The sequence below is a fragment of the Glycine max genome, chromosome 2, assembly GCF_000004515.6.
Source record: "Glycine max cultivar Williams 82 chromosome 2, Glycine_max_v4.0, whole genome shotgun sequence".
In the NCBI taxonomy this organism is placed as follows: domain Eukaryota; kingdom Viridiplantae; phylum Streptophyta; class Magnoliopsida; order Fabales; family Fabaceae; genus Glycine; species Glycine max.
In genome coordinates, this window is record NC_016089.4 from 13,954,402 (window position 1) to 13,964,091 (window position 9,690).

General features: G+C 28.5%; 1 pseudogene; it reads left to right on the forward strand.

Annotated features, from left to right (window-relative positions):
• The first annotated feature begins 4,687 nt into the window (after positions 1-4,687).
• Positions 4,688-5,959, forward strand: LOC100800746 (nudix hydrolase 1-like; annotated as a pseudogene).
• The last annotated feature ends 3,731 nt before the right edge of the window (positions 5,960-9,690 follow it).

The following is a 9,690-nucleotide window of genomic DNA, read 5'->3' on the forward strand; positions in this document are numbered from 1 at the left end:
TGATTGGATGACAACATTGCTACATTTCTTGCTAGCACTGTTGCTTGTTAGGCAAAAAAAGGGTAAACCACCATTTGAGTCTGTTATATTAGTTCTTACATATAGTCCCTAGCTAAAAGCTATAACTAAGGAAATTTTAAATAAGTTCCTGAAAATACAATCTGTCTATCACATTAGTCCAAAATATAAGAAAATTATGAATTAATGATAATATTAACAAATGTTTAGGGACCAAAATGACAATAAGTAGTTATGTTTAAGGACTTAATGAATTCTAGAGACTTATTAGGAATTTCTTTAATTTCAAGGATGAATTTATGTGACAATGCATTACATTTTCACGAACCAAAATGATGATTCACTAAAGGCAAAAACTGTAACTGATACAAAGCAATTGAATTTCCAAACTGAACATGGAATATTGAAGATTTCATTCGTAACTTGAGGAACCCAAAAACTAACTAAAAAAGCAATTAAATTTCCAGCATAAGAGGTTTAGCTCAGTCATTATTTGAGTCTTTGTATAAAACAAGAACCCCACGTGCATGCATCATGAAAGTCTAAATGCATTACGCATGTCATGTTTCAACCTTCGCCCATTTTCTCCACAACCGAACAAAACCGAATTCTAATTGATAAAATAGTGATGAAAACACAACGACAATAACAAAAGATAACCAAAAAAAAAAAAAGAAATTAGAACCCCATCACCGAAAATTTACAAAATCAATGTTAAAATCATTAACAGCATACTCAGATCATTCTAAGAAAAGGTAAAGCAAGCAAAAGACATTAAAAAAAAAAAAAAGCACACACAAAAAATTGGGGTATTGATTAAAAAAACAAAAATAATAACAATATTAAGAAGTGGAAGAAAAATGAAAACCTGTGTAAGGACTCGAATTTTTAAACCCCATCACTTAAAAAAACACAAAATCAACGTTAAAACCATCAACAGCATACTCAGAACATTCTAGGAAAAGGTAAAGCAAGCAAAACCCATTAAAGAAAACACCAAAAAAAAGTAGGGTATTGATTAAAAACCCAAAAAAACAACAATTTTAAGTGAAAAGAAAAATGAGAACCTGTGAAAGGACTCGAATTTTTTCGAGCTTGTCAACGAAGGTGGAGCCAGCCTCCCTTTGGAGAATGTCGTTGAGAAGGTTCCCTAGCAATTTACAGTCACCTTCGAAGCCCTGGAAGAAGAAGAAAAAGAAGAAGAAGAGAGTGCGAGAGAGAGGGTTAATGTGTGTGTGGTTGGAGGAGTGAGTAGAGAAGAAAGGGGTGGCATATAATAAGGTGACAAACAATAACTAACTGGCGCGGAGACTGGCGCGGAGGAAGGGACCGTTGTGAAATTGTGACTTTTCCTTTCCATGTCCCGCACTGATTTTTATTTTTTTTAGAAACGTTTTACTTGGTCGATTCTATCTCGTTTTGTGAAGTTTTACTTCATCATCCACTTTATAGATTAATACATAAATAAACAATTTTTTTCTCCAATGTTTTAGTATGATATTATTATTATTATTATTATTATTATTATAATATTAATCTAAACTAAGGATTAAGTCTACAAATATTTGCAAATCTACACATATTTGCTTTTTATTATAAGTGTTTAATAAATTATTTTATTGGTGTATTTTAAGATAATATCTAGGTATAACTTGTTAACTACTCATATTTAAAAAACAAATATATATACATTAGCAAAACTCGTATATATATATTAAAAAATTTAAATGTGTTATTAAAATGTGTTACTTCATCATCCATCCTCGCAAAGCCTCCACCCTACACCCTCGCAGATCTGGTTGTCGATGTGGAGGCATCCATCAATGGAAGAGGCGATGGTGCGCGGTGTCATGGTTGAGCCAACGGAGGAGGTGGAAGGCAGGCTTGATGAGGAGGAAGTCATCATCGTAGTCCTAGATTTGGAGGGAGAGAGAAAGAAGGGAAGGCAAACCACTCGTCACCGAGGTTGTCATGGAGGTGAGAGGAGGAGGGGCTGGGACAAGAAGGCTTCGGAGTAGAAACATAGAGGACAAAGGATAGAGAAGGAGAAGGAAGAGAGGTTGGGATCGTTGGATTAGAGAGAGAGAAAGAGAAAGGGAAAGAAAAAGTAGGATAATGTCCAATTTTTTAGTGGACACACATCAAACACTTAGGTTTGGATTCGTCTAAACCTAATTTCGGACAAAAAAACACACATTTCTATTTTGTGAGGATGAAAAACATATCAAAAATTTTGTAGGGACAAATTCTCAACATTTTGATATTTATAAGAACGAAAAATATATTTAGCCTTATTTTTATTGTTAAAAAATGAGGAATGCTAGTAACATACTCTTTAACACACTCTTTCATTCACACTTTCTCATATGTGTTAAAATGTATTGAAAACTACAAAATCAAGAGAGAGAAAGTCATTGAATACTATGTGGAACCCACTAAATTTTATGATTTCCAATAAATTTCAACGAATGAGAGAATGTGTGTTCAAAAGAGTCTGTTAGATTGTGAGACCCTAACATTTCTCCTTAAAAAAATATAGTAGTTTACATATATAATTGTCCTTTAGTTTATGTTTATCTAAAGTAAGAGTGATTTTTTAGTTGAAATGAGAGGATGCTAGATGCTAATATAGACCTTCTAATTTTTAAGTGGGTCTATGTTAACATTCCACATATATAGATAGATAGATAACATAGCATAGCATATATGAGGAATGTATCTTATATGAGGGTAAGAAAATTAAATCTATACCGTTCAATCAAACATGAACGGTCAAAATTTAATGTTATGTGACCAACTGACCACTTAAAAAGTCATGCCAATTTTTTAATAAATCATGTAAATTTTTTACATCAAATCTTAATACTCCATGTATAATTATACGATCTAGATTTAATCTTCTCACTCTTATATAAGATGTTTCCTCTCATAATATATATATATATATATCAAGTTAGATATAAATATATTAAGAAGTGAGGGTTTGTATAGAGTGACGACGCGAGAGTGGAAATTTTTTTGGTATTGTTGTAAACTCAACTATGGTTTTGACAAAACCGCCATGCTTAGCTTCAAATCAAAGATTGTTTTGCAAAAACCATTGTGTTAAGCTTCAAATCAAAGAAGGTTTTATAAAATCCATCTTGAACACCTTCTTTCAAAGACGATTTTTCAAATTAAAAAATATTAGTCAATTATTGTTTAATAAAATAAAATAATAAACAAAATGAAAAAATTATTTAAAACGAATTTTTGTAACCATTTTTTGAGCAATTTGATTTGTTTTGAACCGACTTGACTTGTTCATCATCAATTTCTTTTTCGATTTTTTTCTTGGGTTTTCTTGACCAATGACATGGACAATTCATCTGTTTTCCAAAAAAACAAAATTATAGTTTTCATCAGTTTTTCAATTGAATTGACTAATATTTTTTATTTTTTCTTATATTATTTAAAATAGGATTAAATGAAATCCTTGAAATCAATTATTATATCTAGTTCCATCAAGACTAAAAAAAGGCATCTACTCATCTAAGTTTTTTGTTTTTGGTTTCACAAGAATTGTGAGTGTTGTGTTTCTGGTTTCACAAGAACAAAAATTCTTTTATAGAAAATAATATTGTTTTAAGGTACTAATTTTTTTTTTATGGATGGTACTATTAAATTTTAAATATATATACATTTTTTTTTATCAAGATGTAGTTTGTAGCAATAAGAATAGCTCCATACAAGCCTATGGCCTAACCTATATAGAGCCTAGGTTAAGCAATACTTTTATTTTATAAAAAAAATTAACCTTATGCTTAAACTTTTATAAAAAAAAACTTATTTGGTTAAAAGGTAAAACCATAGGTCGTCTAAAAATATTTTAAATGTCGTTTAAGTAAATATAAATTATATTTTTATTAATATTATTACATTAAAATTGTTATAATATATCAAAATCATACCTTTATTTATTTTTTAAAAAAATATTAAGCTTGTTTAGATAAAGAGTCAAATATATAAGTTTAATGAGCAATAAATTTATGTTTTATTTAGACATTTTATTATAAAATAGGCTTTTTAATTAAGTTATGATGAAAAAAATTATATAATGTTAGACTCAATTTTTATAAAATTTAATTCTCATGTTTCCATTTTTTTACTTATATATTGTTTTACATTATTGATTAATAAAAAATATTATTAATATGATTTAAAAATAATTATTATTAAAATCAATAATTTTATTATACACGACAATGTATAATTAAACGAAAATAAACTTATATATTACTTAATTTTTTAAATAATGTAATTATCTTCCTACAAAATTTATTACATTTGTTTTTAAAAATTTATGACAATTGTCATAATCAACTATTTTTATTGGTCCCAATCAACTCAATTAAGTCCGTTCGTATGGTAGTTGATGGAAGTCTATTCCATAATTAATCAAGTTCAAATGCTGGTATAAAAAAAGAAAAGAATTAACTAAATTAAATAATAAGAACTCTTTTTTTGCATTAAAATAAAATGCTTAGAGTCCAAGGAGACTCAGCTTCACATAAAAATAACCACCAAACCACGTGTCATCCACTTATTGGATAACTCAACACCGTAAAAGTTGAGTGTTGACTATACAAATGAGCGATTAACAATGGGGTGAAAAAAGAGCCTCATAGAAATGGAGAACAAAAACAACAAGAGCAATGACTTGAAGTCAGAGCCATGGGTGGTGGTTATCATTTTCCTCTTGAAGATAGATCGGTCCTCCTCAGTCGTTGCCGCTATGCCGTCGGCAATGCCACCTTCGCCCTTCAAGGCGGCGGTCACCTTGAATTCGGTCACTCCCTTTCTCTCACATATTTTTTTTTTCATCAAACATTTTTAAAATGAAATAATCGAGTAATGCTTAGTTTTATTATTATTATTATTATTTGAACTTAATATCGGCATAAAAATAACTTAGAATTTTATATAAATTATCGATTTTTATTATTATTAAACTGACCTTAGTTAGTGTGACTTAATTTTTTTAAGTGCAAATTTTATTTTTATTTAGTTTAATTTTGATGCTTTATTATTAGTAAAACAAAATTATATTATTAGTTAAATAAAAAATGTTAGTAATATATTTTTTAACAGGTTCTTACAAATATATTCTTTTAAACATAGTCTTTATTATGAATAATTTTTTTAAAAGAGTTTTACTTTTTAAATTTTAAATAAAAAATGTGTTAGAATTAGATGATTATGTTGCTAATACTTTTTAATTAAAGTTACTCTAAGTATTTTTTAAAAGTAATTTTTATAAAAAAATTAAAAATTATCATTTATAATTAAAACCCACCAAGGTTAGCTGGGTGATAGGAAAGTTAGTAAGTTTGTATGACGTTTTATGTTTAAATTCCACTACTGCTATTGTAGATAATTAAAAAAATATAGTACTTTGTTTAATAATAAAATGATGAGAAAAGGATTATGCATTGATAGCGTTATATGTTTTATGCAATCACTCGATTACAATTCATCACGTATGGTAAGTTATATCATTACATAGATAATAAACTCTTAAATGATAGTATAAATATAACAAATTTTTAATTAAATTTCTTTTATCTAACTAATTTGGGGGCATTTTAATTTTCCAGGGGAGAGTTTTGAGGAATGTGCAGCAAGAGAAGTGAAAGAGGAAACAGGGTTGGACATAGGAAACTCAGTTTTTGAGAGTAACAAACAATGTGATGTTGGAGCAGCCAAAAAAAGTGTCACTATGTGACCATTTTCATGAGGGAAATGGTGGGTGTGGATGTAGTTGAAAGAGCAAGTGCCACAAAATCTTGAACCTACCAAGTGTGATGATTGGGATTGGTATGAGTGGGATCATTTGTCACACCCTCTGTTTGGGCCTCTTGAGAAAATGGTTAAAGGAGCTTTCGACCCATTTCTAATTTGATTCTCTTAATTGGTATGGTTTTGAGAAAATGGTTAAAGGAACTTTCGACCCATTTCTAATTTGATTCTCTTAATTGGTATGGTTTTTTTGTGAGGGTTCTTGGATAATCGTATGTTTGGGCTAGGTTTTGTATGTTTTTGTATGAAATTTTTGTTTAGTTTGACATATTGTGATGAAAACAATTATGATTTGAATGGGCATTTAGGATGCATGTAAACTGACAAAACATCTAATTCAGAAGCAATATTGATAGTGTTTGAATTAGGGTCCATTTATTCAAACTTATTTATTAAAAAAATATTTTTTAGATAAAATAAACAGATTTTTTATATTTTGATATGTTTGAAACTGCTTTTGGTTTAAAAATAATAATTTTCTACTTATTTTTTAGAAGTTAACTTTTATATGTTTCTTAAAAAAAATTATTTCATAATTTTTTTTTAAGTTTAAACAAACTGATCCTTAGTTAAATAATAAAAACAATCAATTATTTTTATGTTAAAAATTAATGTAAAAATAAAAAATAATTAATAATTCAATATTTTAAATATAAAAATTTAAATAACATTGAAGTCTAACTTTTGACAAAGAAAGAATATAATATAAAAAATTAAATTAAGAGGAGAAATTCATTTCATTATACATAACTATATTATTTGATGAATATTTTTTAATTTTTTATAATTGTAGTTAAGTTGTTTTTATTATACATATAAACTGCAGGATTTTGGTGTTATATATTTATATATATATATATATATATCAAGTGTTAGATCATAAATTTACTCTAGAAAACTTTCAACACTATATTCATGAACACCAAATCCTTTATCTTCAAAATATCATGTGTCCAATCATCTCGTCTAAATGGATGGGCAAAATCTGGCATTGTTTTCTTATAAAGTCAGTTCATTAGAAGATATTGTGGATATTTTTTTGGTACATTTAAGATCATGGTCATAGTTAAAAAAAACATGATTAAATCATTTTTTTCTGCTGGCATTCCAATCTAGGGGCTTGTTTCGGATTTAAAATGGGAGGGAACCATGGCTTGAGAGCTTGAGGAATGAGAGTAAAATAGAAAGGAAATCTTAATATATATTTATACAAATCAAGTTAAGTCTTCAACCATTTTTTCTCATCCAAACTTAATGAAGGCCTTCTGTATTTTTTTTCCAATTTGTTATTGGAATTTTGGCAAGAGTATTAAATTCCTCAAGTAGCAATAGCGATAAGTAGAGTCATCTCCACAAGAACTTGTGCAATAATTAGGTTATTTAATAATAAATTTAATAGACTATAAAGTTCAATGTGATTAAGTGATAAAAAATAAAGTCTTAAAAAAGTAACTATAAATACAAATATCATAAGAAGGGGGTTAAATTGTAGTTTTAGAATTTTTTAAAGTCTTTTTTCGTGTGAAAACTAAAGTTATCGTTTGGAGTATAACTTTATAAAAAGAGATAACAAATTTTTGCAAAAACAAGATTCAATGATGGAAACATATTTTGAAAAATAGAATATGTTTTTCAAACAAGATCAAATTCAAACACTATGTCAGTTTAAGACAGAAGATAACCAAAAAGAAAGTAAGACACATATTTATACTTGTTTCTCTCTACCATTTTGACTACGTTCAGTTCTTGGTTAACAATCAAGTTTCACTAACTTCACAAAAGTTACAAGTTTCACTATACTCGTTTGTCTCACAACAAAGTTTATTGCCAAGCTTTAACAACCAAAAATTCTTTGTCCTACCAAGCCACTGTTAGCTCTACACAAATCAAAAGATATGTTGTTTGATTTGCTAACTGATTAAATCTTAATCGTCTTACAAACAAATGTGAAATCTAAGCATTTAGTTTTTTGTCTCACAGTGTTCAAGATGTTTTGAGAGCTTTTCAAACTTTATAAGAATATACAAAGAGTTTTTTACAAGAAGAATTTGAATGATAGCGCGTAGGTTCGTTACTCATTTCTTCAAAGCATATGATATTTATAGGTTTTCATTTTCAAGTGTTTATTGTCTCTAAACGGATATAATTTTCCTTTGAGCTTGCGTCTGAAGGTTGTGGTCATTGGATCATTTAATGCTTGCATTAAATGCACATCCTGCTTCATGCAAGAAAACCACTTTGATTGGCTTTCGTCTTGATCACTACAGCAAAAAATCACTTCCTTTTAGTTAGACTAGGTCTATCACAGTAGAATGCATCTTTTGATGTTGTTTGGAAACTTTTAGAATTTGAACTTCATTTATTCTTCATAAGATTCAATAAATCCTAAGAGAATGTCTTGTGAGATGGTTTATGCGAAACAAATCTGAGACACAAAGTACTAAATGAAGTCTTAAATGTCATCTTTAATGTTGTATCATATCATGACTTACTGATGCTTCTGTCTAAAATATCAAACACAAGATCATGAAGCATAATCTGATATCACATAAGACAAAACTTTTAACCTTTGTATTTATTTGCATCTAATCAAAATAATTAAGAGTCTTGATTCGTCTTAAGATATCTTTTGACTTAACAATAACAAAAAGTAAAGACAATTGCATAATAGTAAAGAGTTAAAAAGGAAGAAAGTTTATTGTTGATTTTTTTTCAACCACTTGGTGTGCCCAAAAAACTTGGTTTGTATCAATGGATGAAATCGTTGGAGATTAACTTCATTGGGTTAACCTAACATGCATTACAAATTATTCCTATTCAATTAAGCATATATTATCATTAACCTGCAATTTTTGCTAACCTTAATCTCTTAAGCGAGAAAACCAAAGTGTATTGATTACACTATCAATCCTTTAAGTAATATAATCAAGTAACTAGAAATATAAAGGAGGGTTTTAAATGATAACCAATAATCGTTACCCTATCCCTAGGCATAAAGTTCATTGGTTGATCTCTTTAGTTCACAATTCAATTTAATTTTACAAAGAAGTTGAATAGAGAGAATCATGCAATAAGATGATCAAACCAAGAACAAACAATAAATATATAAGAGAAACAATAATAGTACTTTATTGAATAAGAAAAATATAATAATTACATGAGAGTGGTATCCAATTACATTAAATCCCAACAAACAAAGGATTTAGCTACTCATAACTAGGGGAAAAAGTAAAATTGATAAATAGACAATTAGGGATGAATCCCTAAGCATGGAAGCCACCACACAACTATCTCTTACCTTTCTGCCTTGGAATTCACAAACTTCGGAACCATTGCTTTGTGTTTCAGGCCATCTTTTATACTACAAGTGAGCTCGTAGCATTGGGCCTTTCTGATAAACTCATTTAAACGAGGCGCACACGACTTGGTTGGGAGTTGCTAGGTGCACCCAGCAACATTGCTGGTGCACCCAGCAATTATGTGAATGGGCAAAATTGCCCTTGTTTAAAAAACGTGAATACCTTTATACGAAAGAAGGTTCTTCCGTTGTTGTTATTTTCAACTGCGGAAGAACCCTCTTCCGTGCCATCTCGCGGAAGAAGGTTCTTCCGCTGTTGTTATTTTCAACTGCGGAAGAACCTTCTTCCGTAAGTTAATTTGTTTTTTTGTTTTTAAATTTTTGGATTATTTTTTATTTGCCTATGTTATTTTGTATTTTGTATTTTACTATTACAAAATTTAATGCATATTTAATTCAGGTTATTATTACAAAATAAAAAAATATTTATTTAATATATATTAATTTTGTAATAGTAAAAAAAATTTGTGATAGTT